General features: G+C 41.6%; 1 protein-coding gene across 21 annotated transcripts in view; it reads left to right on the top strand.

The window, feature by feature from the left end:
- Positions 1-27,403, top strand: part of LOC310830079 (poly(rC)-binding protein 3-like) — a 238,217-nt gene that overhangs the window by 142,849 nt on the left and 67,965 nt on the right. The window contains exon 4 of one of the 21 annotated variants that reach the window (XM_083709613.1): positions 4,686-4,742. The exons of 10 other annotated variants lie outside the window; for them this stretch is intronic. The gene's annotated coding sequence lies outside the window, so the exon portion shown is untranslated. Of the gene's footprint in view, positions 1-1,546; positions 1,570-4,685; positions 4,743-14,632; positions 15,006-15,141; positions 15,369-27,403 lie in introns of those variants that run through there. 10 more of the 21 variants (XM_083709615.1, XM_083709599.1, XM_083709609.1 and 7 more) reach the window with 10 other exon arrangements.

Raw genomic sequence — 27,403 nt, 5'->3', positions numbered from 1 at the left:
ATCCGCACACTATCAGTTCCTTGTCCAATGTAAGAGGACATTCTCAAAGCTAAATATAATAAAGACAGGGCTAACAAATTCACCGTCTTAGGAGAACTTGGAATCATACATGTTGCTACACATTGAAAATGAATTGTTAGATGAATTGGATGCAGAAGCAATTACTGACAGATTTGCACAGTCATCTAGTGAATTCAAATGGTAGCTCTGAATGTAGTGGACCACATGAAATATGCTTTAGAACTACCTGTGAATGTGTAAAATATTCAGTAGAAGCACACTATTTAAAAATATCCACCATTATTTAATATTTAAAAATAATTATTAAAAAAATCAATTATAACAATCTTTGTTTATATTTAGGTAAAGGTAAAGGGACCCTTGACCATTAGGTCCAGTCGTGGCCGACTCTGGGGTTGCGGCGCTCATCTCGCTTTATTGGCCGAGGGAGCCGGCGTACAGCTTCTGGTTCATGTGGCCAGCATGACTAAGCCGCTTCTGGCAAACCAGAGCAACACACGGAAATGCCGTTTATCTACTTGCACTTTGACGCGCTTTTGAACTGCTAGGTTGGCAGGAGCAGGGACCGAGCAATGGGAGCTCACCCCGTCGCGGGGATTCGAACCGCCGACCTTCTGATCAGCAAGCCCTAGGCTCTGTGGTTTAACCCACAGCGCCACCCATGTTCCTTATGTTTATATTTAGTATCTACTTTATACTGCCAGCAATATGTACAATATATGTACACTGTAATTACTAAAAACATAATTTATTTCACACAAAAATTAATTGTACCTTTTTCCACTTATGTATTTTTTGAAACTTTTATTTATTTCTTATAAAAATTAAATGATAGCCTTATAGTCCTTCGGGGTCCCCTTGTACTTGACTTTCTCAGCATTTTCATATTCTCCATCCACATAGTGCTTTGCAGTGAACAGATGCAGTTACTCTCCAGTATACAGGCAATGGAAGCCGTACTAAAGAACCCTAATTTGCCATTAGAATAGGCTGCTGTCCTTTGAGAGGGTGGGGCAAATGCTCCTTTTGTGCAGAAAGATATCCTTCAATAAGAGCTCCCAAGGTGACATACAGTAAAAGAAATCTAAAAGCATTGCTTCTTCAGTAATCCTAGCACCATTATGCTGGAGTCACATGTAAGGATATTAAAAAATAAAGATATTGATAGAAAAGGCCTTTCAGAAAAAAGGCTCGTGGAGTCTGCTGCTTTGAAGCAATCAAGAACAATGCTCTCAATGTTACTTTCCCCAAGCCATAGAAGATGGTATCACTTTTCTCCATTTTGTATCAATATTTGGCTTTCTGTTATTAGGGGCTTCAATATTTGGCTTTCTATTATTTGTGTTTCTTCCTAATGGCATTATAAGCCACAGCTACTAAGAAGGCTCCCCCCCCCCCCATATGCTCCTGGAACGATGCTTTTAGGCTTGCCACTACTGTGTGATGCTGGGCATCATGTGGTGGGCAGGCAGAATGGGTGTTGGGGTTCTGAATGCCAGTCCTGTGAGGACGGCAGAAGCCAGTCTTCATTCAGATGGAGAGCTAGAGGTGAGAATATGGCTGCGCAATGACACAGATGTATGGGGTTCTTGTAGGCAAAGGCATTACGTTGCGAGACGGAGAGACCTTGTGATCCCTCTAGCTAGCAGACTATATATAAACCTGCAGTCAGCTATTTTCAGGGTAGTCTTATTTGGTAAAGGGAAAGTAATAAAGATGGGTGAACAGAAATCTCATCTCAGTTCTTATGGTGCATACATAATATTGTTGAACAAATTCTAAAGTGTCTCGTTTTTAGAGTGAATGCTTACTGAATTTTCTAATTGTCGGGGGGAAATGCTGCTTACACTTAGTGTATTTCATGAATTTCTAAAGTCTCCAAAATGTTTCAAGACAGCTGTTGCTGTTTAATATTGGAAATCTAAAAGTTTCTTCCACCATGTATATTCTAATTACATGAAAAAATGATATCAAAATGACTTTTATTGATGCTTTCTATTTTGGATGGATTAAGCACTGCTTTTGCAAACTTTTTCCATTGCGAAGCTACATTGGTCTGAGCTAACAAATAAGCAGGGGTGATAGCAGTGGTATGAGAATAAGTAAAGATCAGGAAATAAATAGTCTATAAATAGGTAGCTTTTATTGCACAGTATGAAGCTTAATTGTTATAGACAAGTGCTGCTGATCCTAATCTGTACTTGCCCTAATTACAGCAGGTGCTGCAATATGTTTTCTTATAATCAATGTTTTTGTTGAAGCTGGAGGTGTTTGTTTCTCCAAATCTAATAAGCCAATCATTTCCTGATCTAGAAAAGATAGCAAATTACTGAGCCCTGAATTTAACACATGGCAAGCGCTAGCACCTTCTTTATTAAGGTATTACTTGGTTACGAAGCAAGTTTGATGATCAGAGATCTTTGCTGATGCTAATTACAGCTCTAGAAAGAAACACAAATTGCAGGTTGCTGAGACTAGAGCTGAAAATACCATTTTCACACATGGCAGTACCTTTGCATTTTCTGTGCTGTTTGTGTTGAGTGTGAGTCTTAAGCATGCAACTGAGGCAATTTTAAAGCTAAGTTGTATTCTAGCCATTGTAGGTATCATGTCTGCATTACACTACTGGTTTTGGCGAATTATTTTGTTGTCGTTATTAATTAAATTTGTTAGTTGCTTTATCTTGCTGAAGGCACCCAAAAGCAACTTAGAAAGCAACCAACAGACAGACAACAAGCGCCACAGAGATGCATGAAAACCTGAAGAAAGAGAAATACATTAAAAACACCCAACCCACTTCTAAAGGGGCACAGATAGTTAAAGGCCAACAACCTGGTTACAGAGGAAAGTTTTTGCCTGGCACTTAATGAAGGCACCAGGTGAGCCTCCCTGGGGAGAGCCTTCCACAAATGGGGAGCCACTGCAGAAAAGGCCCTGTTCTTGTGTTGCCACTGTCTGGGCCTCTTGTGAAGGAGGAACGCAAAGAGGGGTATCAGATGATGAGTGCAGAGTCTGGGTCAGTTTATATGGGAAGAGGCAGTCCTTGAGGTATTGCAGCCCTGAGCCATTTCATCTACCTAAGATACAGAGTGGCTGAGCCCCCACTCCATCCCCTTTTATTTTATTTTTTGCTGTTACTTCAAGTCATGATTCAACTTCTCCGGCCCCATTCCTGGAAGAGAATCCCACATCATAACACAACATCAATCTGATGTCCTAGGAAGAAGAAAAGAACCTTATAGTTAAGATGAAAATTCTTTAAATTCATCCATTCCTAAAGGGTGAGGATTCTTTCCCCCTCCCCCCCCCAAAAAAATTGCTCAGCCCAAATCCTGGACTGAAGGGGTAGCAATTAGTGTGGCTGCCAGAATTAATTTCATTCAGTTATTTAGCTGAATAAAAACTGCAGTGAAGCATGTATTAATCTCACATGGAAAATGAGCATCTTTGTGCGTCATATTTGGGTCTTAATTGCTTTGTTAAAATTTAGTTTTGGGGGGGAATTGAATTTTTACTGTCATTGAAAGTAAATGGCTTTGGCTATCAGGATGATGGAAAAAATAGTGCTGAATTAATAGATACACACAGCACCATACTGTACAGGATTGAATTGAATGGGATTAAGTGTATATAGGTAAGTGTGTACATAGGACTGAAGCATCACTAAATTGTTCCATTGTTCTGTTGGTGGGGAGGCTATAAATATATACAAATATAGCAGCTTTCATCACTGGCCTTAGCAATAAAAATATTATTGCTCTCATTGCTTTTTTTACATTTTATGTTTCATTTTACAAACAAACAAACAAACAAACAAAAAATCTTTACACTATCAATTTGTATTTCCCTCAACTTCCCTCCCCTCCTTTCTGTGGTTACTTAGTTTATATATTTTTGTTACTGCATACCCAGTTCAAGCCTGTTGACTATTTCCCCTTTTAATTCTCTTTACCTCCCTGCTCTCATTGCTAATTCATGAATAGAAGGACTATTCTATGCAAGTTTCTCCATTTACTACACAAAGATTTTCATTAAACACCTTAAACCTGACTGGAATTCTTAAGATTACTTGTTTTTGCCCACAGTGGATTGTACCAGTTGCAGGTGGTGTCTCATTTTTCATGCTCTTCCATGTAAAAAAAGAAGAAGTCCTTGCTAGTAGAAAACTAGCACATTGCAGACAAAGGGTTTAGCACAAGACTCTCCTATTTGTGCTTATTGCCTGTGTTCAGGAGGGAGGAGGAGAAGGGATTGAGTAAAACAGACTATTAAGGGTAGTTTTCTTGCTGCATTCCCCCAGCAGTGTAGCTAGCCGCTCGGGTGCCCTGCTCCTGGGGTGCAGGATGAGCCATCCATGAGGCTGGATTAATTGGGATATCAATGAAAGGAGAAGCTGCAGAACTGTACCAGACAAGGAATCCCTGGGCTGACTTTTGCAAACCTTCCAAACCAAGGCTTAGTCCCAGAACCATTTTCCTTTCTGGGTTTGTTTGAAATAATTTTCATTAAAAGATTTTCTTGGTTTACAAAAGTACCTGAATTATCTCTTTTTTTAAGTTGAATTTGCTCTGTGATAGACCATTCACATGTTCAGGGATTCTTCCCTTGAAGCAGCCCTTAGCCTGGAGTTCTGCCATGCTTCAAGGATACCTTCTTTCTTCCAGGATCTCCTTTGTCCACCGCTGTGGCTCCTGGAGAAGCACTCTGTGTAAATAGAACAGGTAGGAGGATGGAAATATTTGCCTGGGGCTGGGAGAACACCCTACAAGTTGAGTGTCAACAGAGAATGGAAGAAGAACCTTCCTGCATGAGAGCAGAAAGGAGATGCTCTTGTCCTGAAGTGGGTGGGCCAAGCTTTCTTTGGTAGCAATGTCAGGGCAGGGGCACTGGGCATCCATTCCCCACCTCTGCCAGGAGGATACCAAGTCCTTCTTCACAGTGCTACGCTTCCAGAGAATGGTCTCCATCGCCAGCACACAAGCTGATGGACACAGAGCAAAACTCCAGCCCCCTCCCTGGTACGCTGCTGCATCCCCCCCCCTCCATTCTCCCAGCATGAGTGAATAAAAACCTGTGGAAGCCATTCTTCCTGTTAGTTTCATGCTCCAGCTACACCAGTAAATAAAATCTTATGCTTCCTGTTACCCCAGCAATGTAATCTGCATTGTTCCCAGATTCAAGGAAGTGTTCTGCATACTCCTGTCTTCCACTGCCTCCCACACTTTGGTCAAACTCATGTTAGTAGCTTTGATAACACTGTCCAACCATCTCGTCCTCTGCCGTCCCCTTCTCCTTGTGCCCTCCATCTTTCCCAGTATCAGGGTCTTTTCCAGGGAGTCTTCTCATGAGGTGGCCAAAGTACTGGAGCCTCAGCTTCACGATCTGTCCTTCCAGTGAGCACTCAGGGCTGATTTCCTTCAGAATGGAGAGGTTTGATCTTCTTGCAGTCCATGGGACTCTCAAGAGTCTCCTCCAGCACCATAATTCAAAAGCATCAATTCTTTGGCGATCAGCCTTCTTTATGGTCCAGCTCTCACTTCCATACATCACTACTGGGAAAACCATAGCTTTAACTATACAGACCTTTGTCGGCAAGGTGATGTCTCTGCTTTTTAAGATGCTGTCTAGGTTTGTCATTGCTTGTCTTTTAATTTCGTTGCTCCTGTCACCATCTGCAGTGATCATGGAGCCCAAGAAAGTAAAATCTCTCACTGCCTCCATTTCTTCCCCTTGCACCAATTTATGCATCATCACCACCTCCAAATACTTGCAATGTGATGAGTGTTTTCACTGACTGGTTGTCAAAGCTTTTTTGGACTTAAAAACATCTTCCGGAGATTAATATTTCACCCAAGGCTCTTCCTTTGCCTTATGCAAATATTTTTGTGACCGTATAACAAATAGTATTTTATTTGTAACAGAAGAAAAACAAAATAAAAATGTATAAATGCACATACAAGCCTCTGATCTCTGGAAAAGAGTTGTTGGTATTATTGAATTATTTTTAGCTTGGTAGCAGTGAATAAATATTATCTAGCTCTTTATACTCGAAACACAGTAATTTTTACTTCTGAGTCAACTGACGCAATCTTACTCCCACTGTCACAGTTAGTCACTTGCTTTGTAAATTCACTCAGTGCTGCTTATGTAGAGTATATGCAAAGCTTGTATTTCTTTCTTCTTCTTTTTACAGATAGGCAGGTAATGTAATGGAACTGTAGATTTTTTGAAACTCTGGAAGGGGAGATCCCCTCCCTCAACATTTGTTGCCTGAACTCATTCACTTTTGCATTAACTAGGGGCCACATTCGCTTGGTGGAAATCTATCAGAGAGCAGATTTCAAAAGAGGTTGGGACCAGACACACACTTAATGGCACATTCTTAACACAAAGAAACACACTAGGACAGTAGGAAAAATGCAGGACCCCATGACACTTCTCTGCGCTAACAAAAATACAGAGGTGGGAATTATTGGCACATCCATGATGAAAGAAACTTGGATCATTTCTGCTAACTCATCTTGCCTGAATGTGGACTTCACATAATTACTGTCCTTTCTGTCTTGATGGCCAGTTTTCTTGAAAGAAGCTTTCCACAGAAGCTTCAGGAGCTGCTGCGGTTTGTCTTGGTCATGTGTGAAGAGGGAATATGCTCATTCTTCCAATTTGGAGATCAGAAGACATCTCTCCCAGCAACATGGAGACATGGAGAGCAGATACCAACTCTGCTTCTCCCCAGTTCTGTGTAGCATGCAAAGCAGCTCTGGCTGTGTCTCTTGTAACTTGATGATCTGTTACTCATTGAATAAAGGTAAAGGTAAAGGGACCCCTGACCATTAGGTCCAGTCGTGGCCAACTCTGGGGTTGCGGCACTCATCTCGCTTTATTGGCCAAGGGAGCCGGCGTACAGCTTCCGGGTCATGTGACCAGCATGACTAAGTCGCTTCTGGCAAACCAGAGTAGCGCACGGAAACACCGTTTACCTTCCCACTGGAGCGGTACCTATTTATCTACTTGCACTTTGTGCTTTCAAACTGCTAGGTTGGCAGGAGCAGGGACCGAGCAACAGGAGCTCACCCCGTCACGGGGATTCGAACTGCCGACCTTCTGATCGGCAAGTCCTAGGCTCTTTGGTTTAGACCACAGCGCCACCCGCGTCCCACATACTCATTGAATAGATTCACATTATTATTATTGTTATCATTTTTTAATTGAGCACTGCTCATGTAACAAAACTGTTCAATTACTGAATTAATGAGCAGGACAAACTATCCGAAACCAACCTTCCTCTGCAGAAATTCCATTTTTAACTTGCTACAAAGTTCTGTTGTGAAAATATTTTATACCGTTGTGTGTTGCTGCTGAGTCTGCTTCTCTCAGCATAATCAAAACACATGGTTAAGGAGGAGATTGACATGTGGCTTATGAACACTGTAATTAGTTCTCCTTCCTACCTCTAAGCAGTAATTAAATCTGCTACTTCTGCTCTGTTGATTCATTTTACTTCACTGTTTAATGGCTCAGCTGAGAACATCTTTATCTCTACATCTGAAACATTTTATTCAGACAAAGAAAATAGGATAATCCACTATTCCCCCAAGAACATGTTAAAGGAAAGAACTGTAATGCAATATGATTTGACAGTGGTGACACGTCTTGCTTATCAAATGAAACATATTAAAGGGAAATCTTCCACTAGTGTAGAAGGAAATTTTCCACATGTAGGTTTTTTCCTCCAAGAGTTTCTCATGTCAGATTTTGAACCCAAATGCATCTAATTTTGAGCTGCCCTTCAGAGTCATAAATTAAATGGAGAGAGTGTTTAGAATAGTAGTAATTATACAGTATGTAAAGCAGGAAATCTGATTGTTCCAATGACATCACAGATTTCTTTTTTAAATGTTACTTTAAAAAGGGATATCAATGGGCAACAGAAATCTTTATATAGGAACGTGTTTCGTTGTTTGGACCATCATCTTCCCTATGAGGAGAAAGGATTTTTTTAAAAAAAAAATCAGATTATAAGCAGAACAAAAGCAAAAGGCAGATCATATATGAAAACTTGTCCCTCCTTCTCTAAGAGCAGAGAGTTTCAGGGATAACCTTGGACATGTTTTGCTTTCCATGTTAGGAGAGTCTGCTGGAGAGTTATCAATTTGCAAGTTGAGCTGAGCCATTTGATGCCAGTCTTGCAAAAGCAACACTGTGCCGCTGTCCAAAGCTTGCTTTCACAATCCCACTGGAAAAGCCAGACTTCTTTCCCCTTTTCTGGCTTCATTCAAATGTCCACGTTGCTTCCTTCAACGCCATTCAAACGGGCGATGTGCTTCTACTAGCCACAGGCTATTAAGCAAGCCTGTGTGAGAAGGCAGCCCCTTCCTTGCACAGTCATAGAAACAAAATTTCATTTTGTATTACACGCTGAATATTGAATGCTTTTAAATAATATTTTCAACTTGGAAGAGAACACTTGAGCCTATTTCCTTATGAAGACAATTGATTTTTTTCTGTTTTATTATGAAAAACATTAAAAGTAAGATAGAGATGTAATACAGAAAGAACTACCCTGAAAATCCACATAAAAATATAGAAAGGAAAGAAAAACTTTGTACAATCTTCATTGAAAACTTCATATCAATATTAAGGTCTTTTCACTGTGCTGTTTTTTGTTCTAGCTTTATCACTTCATTAACCTGACCGACCTGCTTTTTTGCTTATTTCATAAGTTTCCTTTATTTTATAAATTTATGATGGTTTCATCATTTTGTACGCAGCTATTATATTTTTATGAGTGAGGAGGTTACAAATACTCTCTATAAATACAGAGCCCATTTCAGCCACTCATTTAAGCGCAAAGCCCCCACTTCAAATCTCTCATCAGCCACACACTTGCCGTTGGCAAGTCACCATCTCTTATCCTCATCCTTTCTCCCTACCTATGTATATAGTGATGTAATACCTTACACGCCTGTTTTAAAGATTACTAGGAATATGTACATCAAATGCTTTGAATATTCTGAAGCGCCACGTAAATGAAAAGTATTATTTGTTCAGGCAACATATGTTAGGAGGATATGAGTACTGAGTTAGTACTTATATCTGTTTTTTGAGGTGGTGAACATTTTGTGATTGCCAACGGAACAAGTGTACTTCGTAACAGATTTGTGAGATATGTGCTGATGTTTTTAATATTTTCAGACTCATACTAAGACTGAAGATTGTTCTGTGTTTTGCTCCAAGCATTGCCTGACATAGGATCTAATTACGGAGTTTATGACTTTTTGATTATAACTGATAAGCAACTTGCCAATGTTTGGCCATTTCTGTTCATGAAGCATTACTGAATGAATGTGAGTGGACTCTGTTTTAGAAAATGCACTGAAAGAACTGGCACTCATCATGTGATGGATCTATTTTACTGTACAAAATGTGAAAGATATTATGCGTTCCCGCCTGCCTGGCATTTGTCCATACAGCCTGAAATGCTGCCAAGCTGAAGTATCGGTGCGTGTACAGCTTTACCCCAATCTTGCAGGGTTTGGAGCTTGTGGGTACCTTCATATGTTTTGCTATGTGCCCTAGGGCTTCCTTTGTTCATACATTCATGCTATACACATGGGCACCAGAGGTGGGGCAACCCAGCATGCAGATTTGGCATGCAAATACTTCTGAATAGGGCTACATTACACTGCAGATCCAAGCTTTTTCTTCATAATAGCTCTTGGTATCTGTCTGCCTTGGGAGATAATGGAGGAGTGCACCTTTGGGTGTGAAGTCAAACCATGGGAGAGTTACAGCACTTGCTGTGGCTATAGAGACTGATAAGGGAGAGACATGTTTTGCTGCAGCTGGGGAAGATGAAGGCATCCAGCAGTGCTGCTGCAGTTGCACCATGACATTTCTTCTCTCTGCGCTCCTCCCAGCAGTCATTTCTCCTCTGGTCTCTAGTGTAGATACATGACCTGACTGTCTGCCTCCAGGCACTGCAGTCATCTGCAAGGGAATAGAAGATGGCAGGATCCCCGAGGATGTGCTCTCTGAGGAGCTGGCTTCAGGGTTAGCTTCATATGGTGGGGTTGATGTTGCCCAGCCTTCACACCACGTTTGCAGACATCTTTGTAACACAGAGTTGGTCAGCCAATGGGCTTGTTGCCTGAAGCCAGCTCCTCATAGAACACATCCTTGGGGATGCTGCCATCTCCCATTCTGTGGACATTACCAAGCCAGGAGTACGAACATGCTGCGAATGTGGGCTTGGGAGAGCACATCTTTATCTGAGACTCTGTCCTGCCATGTGATGTCCACAATCTTCCTGATCCAGTGCGTGTGGGAGGCATTGAGGCATCACTCTTGGCAGTTATAAGTTGCCCACAACTCACTTCCATAAGGCATTATGCTCAATAGTCCTTGGTTAAATCATACATGTTTTGGGTGCAAGTAGATAAATAGGGACCGCTTACCAGCGGGAAGGTAAACGGCGTTCTGTGTGCTGTGCTGGCTTGCCAGATGCAGCTTGTCACGCTAGCCACGTGACCCCGAAGTGTCTTCGGACAGCGCTGGTCCCCAGCCTCTTAAGAGAGATGGGCGCGCAACCCCAGAGTCGGACACGACTGGCCCATACGGGCAGGGGTACCTTTACCTTTACCTTTAAGTTCCATGGTACCTGGTAACTCCTCTGGAGTGCCCACCCCAAAGTGATACAACTAGTTCCAGCATTATAATTATTTCGGCACCAGATTTAAACATTTTTATTTGCCCAGGGATTTCAAGTGGTTATACTTAGTCTGCATTATGATTTATTTTATTCCTGCCTCTCATTGTTCCTAAATATTTATTATAACCATTGAGGTTGTGTTGCATTTGTATCTTGATGGATACCTGAATTCATATCTGATGCACACCAGCCCTGTATTATAAATATCACAAACAAATAAAACATATGATTATGTAGCTATTGGCACTTGGTTTAGTTGCAGTGGGTATTGGGACTAGGGGATTGTTCCAGTGACTTTTCAGACAAATTAACAATCAAATAACATATTTTGGGAATGTAGAAAAGAAAGGAGATGGGATGGGACATGGCAGGACATGAGGGATAGCAAAGGTGTGGTGCCCTAGTTGGGATTGACCACATTATGGGAATGATGAACACACCTGTGTTTTAGTTATCCCAAAAATCCTTTGCAGGAACCAAGGTAAACTGTCACTGACATCTGTGGGATGCTGTTCATCTGAATATTCCTGCTTTTATTTCCCAGCCCAAATTTAGCCAAGTATCTTCTGGCAGCCCGAAACAAGCTATATTGCCGTTAAATATAGGTGTTGTCAGAATAGCTGCTGCCTCTTCTTCAATAATTTTCTTTAGTCAAAGAAGCATTTTCATTTGACCTCCAGTCAACTTTAAGCTGTGGAAACCAGCTGAGTCAGGACCTGCCTCGTAACCCTCCGCTAACATGCAAACCTGGCCCTGTCCTGAGCTTGAACCAGGACATTGCCTGTTTCTGCACCAGCTGGCCTTGCTGCAGAGTCCCAGGACGTGAGAATCCAGCAAGCCCCAAATAATATCATTTCTTTTCCGAGTCCCACAGCCCTGAGTGACAAGTCAGGGGAAAGGTTTAGGAAAGTACTTTTTCAAACGACACATAGTTTCAGCTGTGGAATTCATTTCCACACACGGTAGTGATGACCACCATCTTGCGTGGCTTTAAAGGGGTAGGCAAATTCACAGTGGCTACCCACCATGATGTCTGCATCTATCCTTCACTGTTGGGGGCATTATGCCTCTGAATATCGATTGTACCAGGATGGAGTTCCAAAGGGATGCTCCACCATGCTAAGACCTGGTGATGCCTGCATCATACAGATCATACAGAGTGAAGTTACTGGCTGGGTATATGAGCAGTGAGATGATATTTTAGGTATCCTGGCCCCATGCTGTTTGGGATTTGCACACCAGCACCTTGAATTTAGCTCCATCTTTTGAGTTTCCACCGCCCAAGGCAGCTGCTTCACCCCACCTCATGAGCCGGCCAGCTCTGCGGATAACTGTACAAAAGCAGGGGGGTGGGCTGTTTGAAGTGGGCATGTGAAGCTTCATTTCCACCTACCAGTAAAGCAACCAGTCAGTCAGCTTAGCTTATTGCAGTCTATTTGCCTGCTCCATGCCTTGTCCTGATCCCTCCTTTCTTTACCTTTCTGCTGTAAGTCACAGAAGGGCAAGGAGAAAACATCGCTGCAGTTACCTGTCTGCATTTCCCCACCTTTAGTTGCTCAGAAATCATCTCCAAGGGGCAACAAAGTTTCCTTATAATGGAGGGGCTCAGAAGCTTGGAATTGTGTCCTGTGGTGCAGGTGAGAGGCCACGGCCATTGCAGGTGTGTGTATGTATCTATTTATTACAGTCAATGACACAATCGTTGGGATAAGCCTGGAAGTGAGCTCTGCCACCACCCCACAGGAGCCAACTCCTAGGGGCCAAGGTCTCTTCACCCCCCCATAAAATATTTGAGGTGGCCATCCCCCCCCCAAGTTGATGGTCAGTGCCATTCAAATGGTGTGCTTGTGCTGTGTCATGTGATTGATTATGCAGAGTGGGGCTTACATGCCCCCCATATATTATTCTAGTTGGCACCCCTGCCCATACTCTCTCTGCCTTTATGAGCCCACAATTTTAAAACTCCCCCACCTGTGGCTCATGGGCCCTGGGTCCTGCTGGGGAGAAAACAAAACACTTCTGCCCTAACAGTTCCAACACCTGCATGTCCCCAAGTCTCCATATGGGGCTGTCCTGGTGACCCACCCATTTATTCCACCGAATGGCTTATTTCTGGCTCTGGCTGGCTTTGCTGTTGTTGCTGTTTGTTAGGAACTGGTGCACTGCTAAAACCATTTTCTACAGCTGCCATGCAAATGGCAACGTAGTGTTGGATTTCCCCACCTCCCTTGTGGCCCTGCCTGATTTAACAGCACTTTCCCCTATTTATCCCAAGTTGTTGTTTTTTGCTTTCTGCTTGGAAGACAGCAAGTGGAAGAAGACTCCAAATGAATTTATTTCATAAAATTTATATACCACTTAATTGTAGAAAAAACCTCAAGGTGGTGGAACATTCGGATATGTTGGCTTCGAAACTCTGAAAACCCAGAAGTAAGTGTTCCGGTTTTTGAACGTTTTTTGGAAGCTGAACGTCTGGTGCAGCTTCTGCTTGAGTGCAGGAAGCTCCTGCAGCCAATCAGAAGCTGTGCCTTGGTTTTCAAACGGTTTCGGGAGTCAAAAGGACTCCCGGAATGGATTCCGTTTGAGAACCAAGGTATGACTGTATACTTAGGCACTTGGACTCCACTACTGTTGTAAGTCAGTTCCCCAGGAGTGTGGAGAATGCTGTCTGGTCAGGTGTTAATGGATGAGTTTCACCTGATAAAGCTCAAGGATGTGGGTGAGGTTCTGGGATGGGTGAAGACAGTCAATTGCACACTTTGACCCCCATGGCCGAAAACATGTGGAAGGAAGGGAACCACCGACTGGGCCAAGAAGGTAGCTAATACATGATTGGAAGAAGGAGTGGTCTCAGGATGTCTGAAAGTGGCAGAAGAATGACTATTGGCTGGTTGCAAATGTCCCCTTCTGGGTCCTTGAGTCCTTGCCCTCCCTTTAACTAGTTGCTCTTTCTTTGATGGTGCCCTGAATGCTTCTATCATTATCCGTTATTCCTGTACTTTTAATAATCTGTCCTTCTTATTTTATTTGCGTGTTTGAATAATTTTCTTCTTTCATTCTTTCTAGTAATTGGGGAGAGAATACTGGTAGACTATTGTTATAAACAGCCTGCACACTTTGGAGCTATGCCAAAGGTGTGCTTGATGTTTGTCCTGTGTGATGAAGTTGTAATTATTTATTTATAAAAAAGGAAAACAAGACTTTTGAAATTCAGCTGTAAAAACACAGGGGTGTCTTTAATACACCTGGCTGGGAATCTTGCTCCCACTAGCGAAACGTGAAATGCCACTCCTGGGAGTGGGAGGAAGAAGGTTAACTAGGGATGGATGTGAACAAATGCTGTTACACTTGCTTTGGGCTTTGTTATGATTGGAGGTCAGACTGGGGGTTAAGCACAGGCTTCGTGGGAAATGTGGGTTTGCTGAGAAGGGATTGGAGAGGGACAACCACATATACGAAATATACATTTTTAAAAAACACCCAAAAATCTCGTTGAGATTTTGCGCACACAACAGATTAGCTTTCACAGTGACTCTTGAGAGGGCTCAGTTGCTTCAGGTGTCCTTCAGTGCCCATGAGCAGAGAAAAGGTGTGCCTGTGAATTTAAGCCTATGTGTATCAGTGGCTGGGATGTATTCATTTAGCCAAGAATACAATAACCTTTTAAAAGGACCCTAATTAGTGTGTAATAATCCAGAGTGATATACTTCCGGGAAGGTGACAGCTTCTCTTGTGGAGAGTCTCTTTTCCTTTTCAGACCTCGCCCCCCCCTGCCCCGCCCCTTTAATCCCTCTGTAGCCCCTGTGCATGTTGAGCTTTTGCAATTCTATTGCATTAGGATGTGACACATTCCAGGCCCTTGACAAGGGCTTTTGTTTAGCAATATTTATAGCAGCTTCTTGTCATTGTAGAGCAAAGGCAATTGCCCTGCCCTCTGGCCCCCTTCTTTAAGCAGATTTTAAGCAGAAGCTCCTCTCATGTAGCACTAATTGAAATGATTGGTGGAGGGGGGAGGGCTGTGCACTTACTCTGCCTGACTCTGGCTTATCTGCTTGGGGGCTAAACCAGGGAGGGGGGGTGAGGGTGAGAGAATGCAAATCTTTTGCCTCATTCCAGCAAAGCTCAGGAGTAACCGGCCATCTGTCCACTCTTGGAAGAGAAATGACAGAGTCTACGCTCAGCTACAAGTCCAAAGAAAAGAAAAGAAATTGCCCCCAAACTCTGACTGAGAATTTCATATGAGGTACAGTCTCGAAGACTCTCTCATCAGGTCAGTTCGATGTAGCTGTTCAGAGAAACCAAGGGTTGCACCAGCAAAATCTTCAGTGTGTTGTCAAGACTTAAACTGGAGCTAAAAATATGCATTTCCTTTAAGTATTAAGTCTCTAAAATGCAGCTTGCTGGTTTGCCCACATCCATTAGGAATTTCATCAGTGATGTGTACAGCTTGCTTACTGGCACTGCTGACAGCTGAGCAGCCTCACAGCGAGCAAAGCTTGAAAAGATTTAAAACTAGCAAGTTCCTTGAAGAGTAATTTGGTTTTTATGCACAAGGGGCTTATCCCATGAACAAGCGGGCTGTGTTAAAATATGTATTAGGAGTTGTCATCTGAAATATGCTGGCTTCACTTAGGTGAGTAACCGAGCTTGAATTTCTCATCTGAGGATTTAAAATGCTGTCATATTATTTAGAATTCCTTTTTTCCTTTAATAGGCAGTTGGAAATTTAACAGAAATTCAGAAAAGAAAGAAAGCTTTTTGTAACCTAACATGGAATTTGAATGCAAATAATTTTGCATGTACTATATGATAGCATTAGAATCAGCACTTAAAGCTGACATACGAAAAGCCACAAGCCCATGTAGTTTTACTTTCTGAAGGCAAATGGGCATAATCTTAATGTCTCTTTTTCTTTGTCTTTTTATGAGTTGTTTAAAAATAAACAACCTTCTTGTCTATCAGAATTTGTTGTCAGGAGCCAATACAAATACTAAAGAAGCATCACTGTTTTTGTGGGGTTTTTGTTGTTGTACAAAATGCAAATATTAAACTAATATAATTTAAATTGCCATAATATTTACAGACTGATTTTGTTTTACTGTTTTATATTATTAGCATTCATTTACTTAGGGCTTTTTAAAATGAAACAATGTAGCTTTATTTGTGTATCTAATATTAACAGGATCAGTATAAATATGTCTTAAAAACCAATTTATAACTAACTTTTTGTTTTTACTCTGTTTGTTTCATCCTCATAATGTTGTAAATATTATTTAAAATACTTGATTTTCTGCCTAATGATGATCAGGGCAGAATAGCTATAATTTTATACATAAACCACAGTAAAGAAAAGGAACTCTCCTTTTTGATGACTTATATCGCCTTGATTTAAAAACAGTTAAGGAAATCGGTCAAAATTAGAAGGGGGCCTAAATATGAGCAAATATGAGTCAAGCTACAGGGTTGTGAAAGGGTTTTAAAGCAGGCATAGCAGGTGAATTGTACCAGAAAGAGAGGACACATTTTCCTCATATCATTATGAAAACATTATCAAAAATATCATTTAGTCTGGATTTATACATTGTGGGGTTTGAGGAGGATTAATTGGAGGAGTGTGAACTATTTTCATTATACTGACAATTCTTCCAGAAATGCGTTGGTATTTGTCTTCAGCTCTACGTGTTCTAACATTGCAGTAATAAAGCAACAGAATGCATGTTTCGGCTTTTAGTGAAACAACATCCCCATCCCACTGTGTCAAATATTTAAATAACAAAACTCAGTAGTGTGCTTGGTACGTACCATCTTATTATGTGAATGCCACTTTTAGCAACCATTTTATACCATCAGTCTAATAATCCCCCTTCCTTTTGTTAGCATCTGATCACTATATGCATATATTATAAAAGTTCAGCTGTGATATTTACTTCAGATTGCAGCCCATAGATTTAGCTTTGTTTTATACTTAGCTGCTGCAGATTAATGAGTCAAAATTCCTTATGATGAACGGTATGCTATCATACTATTAAGTCTTGCTTGGATATTAAATTGAGTTGTTATCTCCCGTAAAAGCTAATTATCAGTATCATACACTACACTGGGGTTGACAACTTCAAAAAGTGCATGACAACAGGATTTCAGAGGTCTGGAGCATGCCAAAGGTACAGAGAAATCGCTTCCTAAGCTAGAAGAATAGCAGAAGGAGCTTATAGAAAGCTTCAATCTTTCTGAGATCCTCAAAGTAATAATCCGCTGCGGTGAAGTTGAATAGGTTTTCAGCTGGTTTGTTACTAAAGGTTTGTGGAAGAAAAGTGGGGTCTGCATTATGGAGGTATGATGATAGCTAGAGATACATTGCAGCTTATTTCTGTGGTTAAGAGTGTTTTGCAGGTGGAAAAGAAGCTTTTTTTTGGATAGTGGTTTGTGTGTGTGTGTGGTGTCAATCAATGCATCAGAATGCAAAAGAGCGCAACAGGATGCTTGCTAACAAAGGAGTCTTTATCAGTTGAAAAGGTGGGAAGAGCCGTACAAAACTGGTGCACTGAAACCGTTGCAAGAATGTGGGGGCTTCTCAAGATCCCTGCTATCTCTGGCAAAGTAATATAAGACAGAAATTGTGCTCATTGTAACTTCCACTATGGATGCTTTTAATTTTCTTTTTAAACCCAGCATTTCACTACTACATTTGGTTTTCTTTACAAAAAATAAAGGCTGGTGGTAATTTTAACAAATACATGTGCCAAGAAATTTCAAAAGTTGGAAATTTAATCATGGCACATAGCTAAAGAGCCCTGATGCACACAAACACAAACCACAGTGGCCTTTATTTTATTTCATAGAATTTATACACCATTTGATTGTTAAAAAAAAAACCTTCAAAGTGGTTTACAGAAAAATAAAATGATAAAATTAAAACGAACAACTATAATTTAACACATTCAAAAAACAGATTAAAACATGGATTAACATTGTAAATATCAAGATATCTACTGTTTAATAAATTCTGCAACTGAGCTTTCTTAGGCAAAAGCACATTTTAATTTAGTTGAAGCAGAGGGAAAAAAGAATCAACATATAAGCGAGATGCTAAGGAACAATCACAAGCAGTAGCAAGATGACAATAATGAAGGATGTTTCCTAAATATTTTAAAAGGAACTTAGAGAAGGGAAATCTGCCTGGTTTGCCATCAATTAATAAAATCAACAGGAGATGGGAAAATGGGTCACTTGGGTTTTACTGCTAAGCAGCAAATCCAGAGCAGATAAGATTTAGCTGAGATGTTAAGGTTTATTCAGTGCATTTAGTTAATGATGTTCTGTATTTTAGTTAATGATGTTCTGTTCCTGTATTTTTTAAAAGCATGTGTAGCAGGGCTGGGGAAGGATGGAATGGCCCCCTTCTGCAAGAACTATTCCTGATTGATACATGCTATGTAAGACTGGATATTTTTAAAAAGCTGAACAAAGGAGACTTCATTTTGTAAAAGATGCCAGCACACGTACACAACAGAAGTTTTGTGTCACTGTCTAGCAAATATCCAGGTAGAAGTACAGAGTATTAGGGGGTTTTTTTAACACTGAAGGCTTTTTAAAAAACATGTTTTTATGTTGCTAAAGATAATAGAAAAGCAAATAAACAGACAGCAGAATGCAATTCCTGTGAAAAACATCCTCAGGCAAATATGTTACTATTCCACTGTTACTCTATTTTTGGAGAGCAGTCTGTATTGACAGCCGATGCTACCTCAGATTGTTTCAGATTCAGCTACAGTGGTTTCAGCTACACATCACTGCTCACATCATGATCTCAGTTAGTTCTTGTTGGTGCAAAAGGCAAATTTTATATATATTACTTTTCTTTTGCACCAACAAGAGGATAATTTCTGGATGCCGAGATCGAAATTGGCGGCAGGTACTCTTTGGTGAGAGAACCCCAGCAGAGATTTAAAGTAACAAAACATGCAGCAAAATATGTGGAAAAGGAGATCCTTAAGATGTGCCCTTTAAAGTGAGTTCCCAAGTTTTCCTCTTCCCTTAACATAGGGAAAGACCACACATTTGGTAAGTTAAACATAGTTTACTTACAAACTCTCCAGTGGTCAGTTTCATTGCTTTTCCAAACAGTCTTCAGAAAAAATTGCACAGGCAGAAAAACTTGGCTAAGTTACAAAGTGGTGAAAGTTCCTAAGTTATTGGTTTAGGAACTGAAGAGAGGCTTGTGAGAGCCATGCAGAACCAGAGCAACCAGCTCAAACCTCTTTAAACACTGAGCTTCTCAGGTAGGCTGTGGAAGAACAATAGGCCTGATTTCCTAGTTCCTCCCAAGGTGAGGGGAAGTGGACGTTGCTAAGCCTGGCAGGGCAGCTTGCTTACTCTGTGGTATTAAGCCCTTCATGTGTTATTTAGACTTAAGCATGTTGGTTCTATGAGGCTGGTTATTCTGTGAGTCTCTGGTGATCTGTGTTTCTAGGGAGCTCTGTGCTCTGTCTGTTTGAGCATATCAGCAAGCGCCTGCCTGTTCAGTGATGGGGAAACTTTTCCCAACTGGTGAGCCAGATTTTGACCTGTGGGCCATTTCAATGGGTGGGTGGGGTGTACGTACATGCATTATACCAGAGCTTTCCAAACTGTGTGTCATGACATGTTAGTGTGTCGGCTGCAGTGTGTAGGTGTGTCATGCAAACACTCCTTGTGCTCCTCCCAGGGCTGGAAAGGACCTCTGGTTTGCTAGTAAAACTGAATTAACTGAATTACTGAGTTGTGAATTGATGCATGTCTAAAAAGTGTGTCACCAACATGAAAAGTTTGAAAAGCTCTACATTAAACTATGGAACTGTGCAGCTTCAAAGAGGCTTTCCTTCAGCCTGAATCAGCACTGACTGTGCCCCCTTGGGGAAACTCCTCAGGGCAGCCAGTTCTAGCAAGCCACACTTGCAGAGGAACATTGGCAAGCTCATTTTAAGCTTCACATTGTTTCCTTGCAACCACCTGGTTACCTGCCCCTTACCCAATACATCATAGATGACATCAGGTGGGGGGCAGGTGGGGATGATTTGGAGGAAATGACCTCATAGCCAAAATTATGACCCCTACTGACTTTGATTTGGTGCATGTGCTGGAGGCTCTAGACCAGGGGTCAGCAACCTTGTTCAGACCATGTGGTGGGCCGCACTATATTTTGAAGGGGGGGGGGAATGAACGCATTCCTTTGCCCCACAAATAACCCAAAGCTGCATTTTAAATAAAAGGACACATTCTACTCATGTAAAAACACACTGATTCCTGAACTGTCCGTGGACTGGTTTGAGAAGGCGATTGGGCCGCATCCAGCCCATGGGCCTTAGATTGCCTACCCCTGCTCTAAACCTTACTTTTAATGGTCAGGCAGCATTGCGGCCTGGCCACATCCCACATTGGCGACCCAGTGGCTGGCTGGGGAGGACTGGAGGCCTGCCAACAGATAGCCCAATGGCAAGCAGGCTTGGGTCCAGGGGGTGAACCCAGTCAACCAGTGGGTGTCACTTGTGTCCACCCCCGGGGGAATACACTGAGGCTGGCTCAACACTCCTCCTTGTTCTATAATCAGATCTCCCACCCTTTTTTCATATGCTTCTTCCTTCATGCTAATACCTTGCTATGGACATTGTCAGCTGCCATATTTGGGGCTGGGCAGGAATTTTTCCACTTAATAAATTGGCACCAGCCACTTGGTTTTCACCTACCTTATAGCAGTCAACACAACTTTGTGAAGTTAGGCATTGGGTAAGCCTTAGTTTTGTCTGGAGGGGAGGATGTAGCCTCTGCCTGCCCCTCCTGGGTTAAGAGTAGCCCATTAAAGGGATCTGTGAGGAATTGCTTCTGTCCGACACACAGGTGGGTTCTTGGGTCATAGCACTCATCCAACAGGGACCCCTCAGGGATAAACCTATTTGATGTAGGTCATTGTGCCCCTCCCCCCATTATAACAATCCCAACACTCAGGATGTGGTTTACCCTTGGATTCACTCTCAGCAGATGGGCTGGGGTTAAATAAAGGGCTTCACCTATCCCTATGCCAAACTTTCACATCTGTAACCAGTAAAGTTGTAGCCTGTTCAAACCCAAAATCTATATGCTGCTGCCTTGTCTGGTTATTCACTACATAGGGAGTGACTGGGTTACTAGGCTTGGCACACAATCTGATGATCATAGACAAACAGTCCCTTCGACTTACACACTTCCTCTTTCCCCTTTCATACATTGGAGGGGAAGTGCGAAAGCATCTACATCCACTTCTGACTAAACTGCATTTCTGAATTATGCACAAACTCAGGGAACTGTGTTTTATTCTAACTATCTAGTTAACAAATCAGGACATCAAATGATTGGTTTGATTCTGATTTGTTCAAGCTCCACATTGGGCAAAATGTGCAAAAGAACGCCGCCATCCCGCTGTCTCCCGATGTGGTTTGGAGGCTGACGGCGGGGAGACCTGGTCTGCAGGCGGGCGGCAGGGAGAAGAGCGCTTCTCCCCGCTGCCGGCCCCACAAGCGCCGGGGGGGGGGAATTTTTATTTATTTATTTCCCCCCCAAAAAACTTGGTGTGTCCTATGGGCCGGTGCGTCCTATGGGGCGAAAAATACGGTATGTATTTTATTTTAGTATTATTACTGAGCTTGTGAATATCGTCGTTAGTTTTTGGGAGGGTATCGATATTTTTATTATTATTATTATTTTAATTAAAATGCACTTTTTATTATTTTAAACTTGTTTTGATTTTATATTACAAACTTAGATGATGGCATCTGCCTTGGGAGGGTTTTTAAATAATTAAAGAATTAAATAAATAAGACTGCACTTGCTTTTTCAGCAGCAGCATCACACTGCTGACTCATGCTTAGCTTGTGATCACCCAAAACATTCTAGATGCTTTTCACATGTCCTACTGCCAAGCTAAGTCACCTCCATCCTATACTTGTGTCTTTGATTCTTTGTACCTAACTGCAGGACTTTACATTTATTCTTTATTGAATTTTACCTTGTTGATTTCAGCCCAGCACTCCAGCCCGACAAAATCACTTGAATCTTGATTTAGTCTTCTGTGGCATTAACTACACTTCCCATCATTGTGCCATCTGCAAGTTTGATAAGCATCCCCTTTGCTCCTTATTTATGGAAATGATTAACAGCACAGTGCCTGGGATGTTAGTAGGCACCTCCCTTCAAGTTGATTCAGAGCCATTCATGAGCGCTTGAGTATGACTGCTAGACTAGCTGCAGCTCCACCAAACAGTAGCATCATTCGGCCCACTTTTTATCATCTTGCCAACAAGGAAATCATGGGAAATTTTGTTTCATCTCAAACCTTTGCTGAAATCAAAAGACACACATCTACAGCATTCCCATGATTTGCAAAACTAACAACTGGGAATTAAGATCTATCTTCAACTTTGGTTTTGCTAAATATGTTCTTGGTTAGGAATCTAAATCTTAATGATAAAGAGTGGCTGAGCGATTTGGGGTTCATCCACACCTCCATTTGCCCTGCCACTCAGGGGCATAGGAAGGGGGTGGGGGGTGCAGTTTGCCCTGGGTGTCATCCCTGAGGGGGGTGACAAAATGGCACGCTGTGGGGGGACACGTACAGCGGGGCCTGGCCTGCAGCGCACCCAAGCCACATGTCTCTCCTGGGACTGACGGAGTGGCTCGGGGTCCCACACTGTCCAAAACAGCAGCATGGAGCTTGTGTCCTCCATGCGGACTCTATGGGAAGATCACCACCCCACCCCCCTGGGCGGATCGCCCCTGCCGCTCTGGGTCCTACACCCCTGCTGCCACTTTCCCCTGGGATAACCAGGGGTTTAGTGCTGAATCAGAACAAACAGATTGCCATTTATTTCAATTTAGTGCTAAAGAGTGAGGTTTTTTTTGGGGGGGGGGAGTGGCAGCGTAAAGGCCAAACCTCTTGGACCTGTGCCTAGACAGGACTTCTCAGACCCACGCCTCCTAGGCACAGGACAAGTGGAAGTGTGGGTTAGCTCTTACTCTCAGCTGCACATGCAGTGGTAGCTCAGGATTAAAGACACTGCAAAACAAATATTGACCAGTGGTATTAAAGAAAATGGCAATGTGCTCTTTTAGCGTAATTAACACAATAACTAAGGGCAGCCAGGGGACAAAAGATAAAAGACCCATTTGAGAAAATATGGGAAGCGTTTATGGACTGTACAAGTGTAGAGGATAATGCCTGCCCCCTGCTTCCTATTTACTGTAGACTATGGACCTTTTGAGTTATCTCTTCATCTCAAAACCTTGTAACGAAAAATCTTGCGAAGAAATCCCTGTAAAGAAAATGTAATGGAGAAAAAAAGTATTGAGTCTATCAGCTTGTATAGTTGTTGAGCTGCCTTAAGCCTGTTATGTTAATAATTTACCCATTGTTTAATTTATATTTAATTTGTATTTTCAAAACAATTTAGTAAAGAAATTGCAAAAAGAAAGAAAGAAAATGAATTAAGGTTCGCTTGGCTTGATTTATGCTTCATAAAGCCATGCAGGCTCCTACTAAACAATACATTATATTCTAAAAATATTGCTCCTCATTCTATTCTAGAAATTTGCCTGGTATCAGCATCAAGCCAACCAGTCTATAGTTTCCTATGTCTGCCTACCCCCCCTTTAAAGATAGAAATAACATTTGCCTGTCGCCAGTCTTCTGACACCTCACCCATTTTCCAAGAAGTCTCGGAGATTACAGTCATCAGCACACTGGGATGTAATTCATCTGGCCCTGGCCTGAAGACTTGAACTCATTTAAAGCACCTAAGTGCTCTAAGCATCTCCTAACCTATCCTGGGTTGTATGTTCATCCTTATACAAATACATTTCAGTAATCTTTTATTGCTTTCAGCCAGTGGTGATACAATAATTCAAGATAAATTTCAGAAATATAAATTTAATACAACCCCCCTGAAAACTGAAACATACACACACACACACACACACACACACACACACACAGCATAAAATTCAGCTATATCTGAATTCATCAACTTAAAACATCACCATGGAAATTAAATGCCAGTCTGAAATAGTTTTTACTTAGATTCTTGAGGCTGTCTGTGTCAGAGTCAATAGGCAACAACTTTTTAAAAATGGGAGATACCTTGGAAATACCTGATCGTCAAAATAATTTTAGAAGTGGTTGGGGACTGGATGGCTTTTGCACAGAGTTCTTCATTTTGTTGCCCTTTTTTCATTTTGTTGTGCAGGTTCTTCATTTTGTTGCCCTTTATTACATTCACAGATGGATGGGCTTTTAGTGAGTTCGGGGGCAATGACAACCCCCCCCCCCATATATAGGAGACTTTCCTAATGCAATCAGAATTCCCTCAGGAGCCACGCAATGAAACCATTATGAAAATGGAATTTTGATTTAACTTATGGCCTTCTGTCTCTTCCCTCCTCCAGCAGAGAACGGGCTGCAAATATTCTGTCTCCAATGGATACTAAAAGTCAATACAGCTAAAAGCCCCTAACCATACACGGAGAGGGGAGATAAATAATAAAGTAGCCAGAATAGAATTTCCTTTGGTTACTAATAAAATGCCCCCTGTATCCTGGCTGTATATATGTAACTGAGAGCATCATCAAAAATGCATTTAAATATGATTCTCCCTATGAGAATCAGGAGGTACTAGCCAATCATACCTTTTGATGAAATTAGACATGATAATTTGATGCCAAATGAAATGCATTTCCTACTTTTGCTAGCATGATTCCGATTATACAGCTTTCTAAATAATAGTACGTTTAGATTGCTTTGCATAAAAACTAGACCATCCCCTAATCCTCTTTTGCCTGAAGTGATTGCACAGATTTGAGTCCTGATCCAAAGGTGAAGCTAAACATGACAGAAGCAGACCCACGTCTTCAAAACTGGGTCGCAACCAAACACCTATTGAAAGAAGGAGAGTTAATTGCAAGTTGGGGGGAGGGATGTGGATAGGAGGTATTTGCTACCATGTCTCCGCTCAGCTGGCCATCTTTCTCTTGGTCAAGTTGTGGCAGGCTCTGAAAAGTTTCAGCCCTCTTTCCATTTGGGCACACACCATTTACAGGTATTTGGCAGGAAGTCATGTTTGAACACACATGTAATAGTCCTTCTCTGAAGCTCAACTACATTGAACTTTCATTTTGGACAGTAACTATTCTCACCGAAACTATTCATGGTTTAAATGCAGTTTTAATATAGTTTCTTATGTTGGCAATTTAATGAGCTACTAGCTTAATACTATCCTGACTGCAAAGAAATTTGAGGACAGAAATAAGCCCTTTGTCAAGTTTCAGGCTAATTGTTCACATTCTTGCAAAGCATGCCAGCAGTGAATATTCCTTGTATGCACTTTCTGAATATTAAAAATAAAATCACAACTGACTTTCTTGAATTCTCCATTTCCTGCTCTTTCAAGGCCCTTAAAAATTACCTTTCATCTCCTGCTACTTCCATCGTCTAATGTCATTGCACAATTGCTTACATTTGCATAAGCTTTCAGCAACTTTAGGACCTTATGACTTTTATCACTTGGAGCCACTATTTCTCTTTCCCCAAGGAACAAGCAGTCAAAGAAGAAAATAATGAAGTTCCTGTGTCCTGTGTTGCCATGTGGAACTACTGTTCATTATTGCTTGTAATACTGGAGCCTCCTCTCCAGGCAAATATCTCCTGTCACTTGAATAAACATATGTTTTTATACATTATCAAAGTTTAAAATATAAAAGATGTGTAGGTAAGTCAGGGATTGTTGCATCCTGTTCATGCCTTGCAATGAAAGTTAGCAGCAGTTTGGTGGCATCTTTGCTTCATATGTATTTGTATTTAACTGCTAAAATGTCTGAACAGATACATGAAGAATATGTCAAAAAATGCTTTGCCCAAGTAAGCTTGGCTAAGTCTGTCTTTGACCATTTTTAGGGCAACTAATGCAAAAGACTACTGCAACTGTAAATTGTATGACGATACGGGCTTTTCTTTGATAATTCGCTTTGGTATGAGCATTCAAGCTGGAGCAATAAAGAAAAGTGTCATTATAGATCATGTTGAAAGGACAGCTTTCATGTCACTGTGCTTTAGTAGATTCACAGTAGTCTGTGGCAGTCTGCTCTTTTTCGTTATGGAGACAAGCCTGCCTTTTATTAATTACTCAGTCTCTCAGTAAGAACAGGGGCGTGTGATGTAAAATATCCTGACCAGGACTTTGTATTCATGTTACAATGGATGTCCAAAATTTGGCGAACACTGACTATTTGAGATTACTGTAATTACATGGGTGCCTGAAAATAGGCATCTTTGCATGTCTCAGGTATCAGTGATTCCTGACACATATTTAGAAGACCATATTTGCCAGAGTTTCTCAGAGCTTTGAGACATTAAAAAAAGATTGTCTGGGATTATCAATATACACATGTGGTTGTTAGCAGTCTCCAAATTGTGAGCATGTTCATGCACAGCTCCACTATACACAGTTTCACAGCGAAGCTTTAAAATCGCATCTACACAGGCAACAAACCAGAATGGAGGACTAAGAACCACTCAGCTGCTGTTCCACGTGACTATCAGGGTGCTGTCAGCGGCTCCCGGCTGGTTGCCCAGGAAAGTATAAAGACAAGGAAAAAGTGCTTTTTAATTTCAATCTTACAAAGAACCCAGCCTCTTGGACAGTGCCGTTGTCCCGAGTGAGTCTCCACCCGCTTCTCTCCTACTTCCTCATTCGTCACCATCCTCTCCTCTACGGGTGCTGCTACGTGCCCTCTCTCTTTGAGCTCTTTGTTCTCCTACTTTCAAGGCTCGCTGGGTTCTGGGAGATGGAGGGTCTGGAATGCTTTCTAGTGACAACGCGTCAGCCAGGTGTTGCTCTGGTTTTCCTATGATTTCCCAACTTTCCCCCTCTTCTGCCTCTGAGCTGCAACCTCCCTCAAACCCCTGTTGTAAATCTATAATGTCTTCCTCTTCCTCCTCCCTGGAAGGTCAGGATGGGGAGGCGATCTCCACCACTCTCCTCCTCTGCCCAGACCCTGACAGTGACAGAGAGAAGACGACAGGAGGAAGGTCCACTCCACTGGTTCCCCCCTCCTCCAACTGTCTCCCTTGATGATAATCCCACCTAGCTATTATAGATATTGTAAGAATTGGCATCTGAACTTCCTTACTTTCATTTTTCTTCTCTATCCTCTTCTTTCTACGAGGTATATCAGTTTGTACATCATTATTTTAAAATTGCAAACCATGCAGCTATATTGTTGTTTTTATTACTTATGTATGTGAAAGGCCTAATTATCTATTGAGTAATAGATTTGGCATAGCTTAATTCTGGCAAATTTGATGAATTGGCAAGATTTCTCAGTGATGATAGACAGAGGTTCTGAGAGCACACCAGAAAGCTCCTTTGGTACCCAAGGATACAGGTCCATAAGACTGGAGACAGGCAGATGTTGTCTTCAAAAGGGGGAGGGGAAGGAAACTGCAAACTGACTTTGATTCCGGAACAGATTGTAAGAGTCTATTTGTCGGCAATTTTGTAGCAATGCAGTGATCAGGAGTTAAAATAGACGTGTCAAAAATAAATCCTGTCATATGAATCTTTTTTCTTTTTTCAATGAATGTGTTACAAGGTTAGCGAATTTTGGCAA

Source organism: Podarcis gaigeae, assembly GCF_964106915.1.
Source record: "Podarcis gaigeae genome assembly, chromosome: 13".
Lineage (NCBI taxonomy): Eukaryota > Metazoa > Chordata > Lepidosauria > Squamata > Lacertidae > Podarcis > Podarcis gaigeae.
The sequence above is the reverse complement of the archived record's forward strand: the minus strand, read 5'-3'. Positions and strand labels throughout refer to the sequence as shown.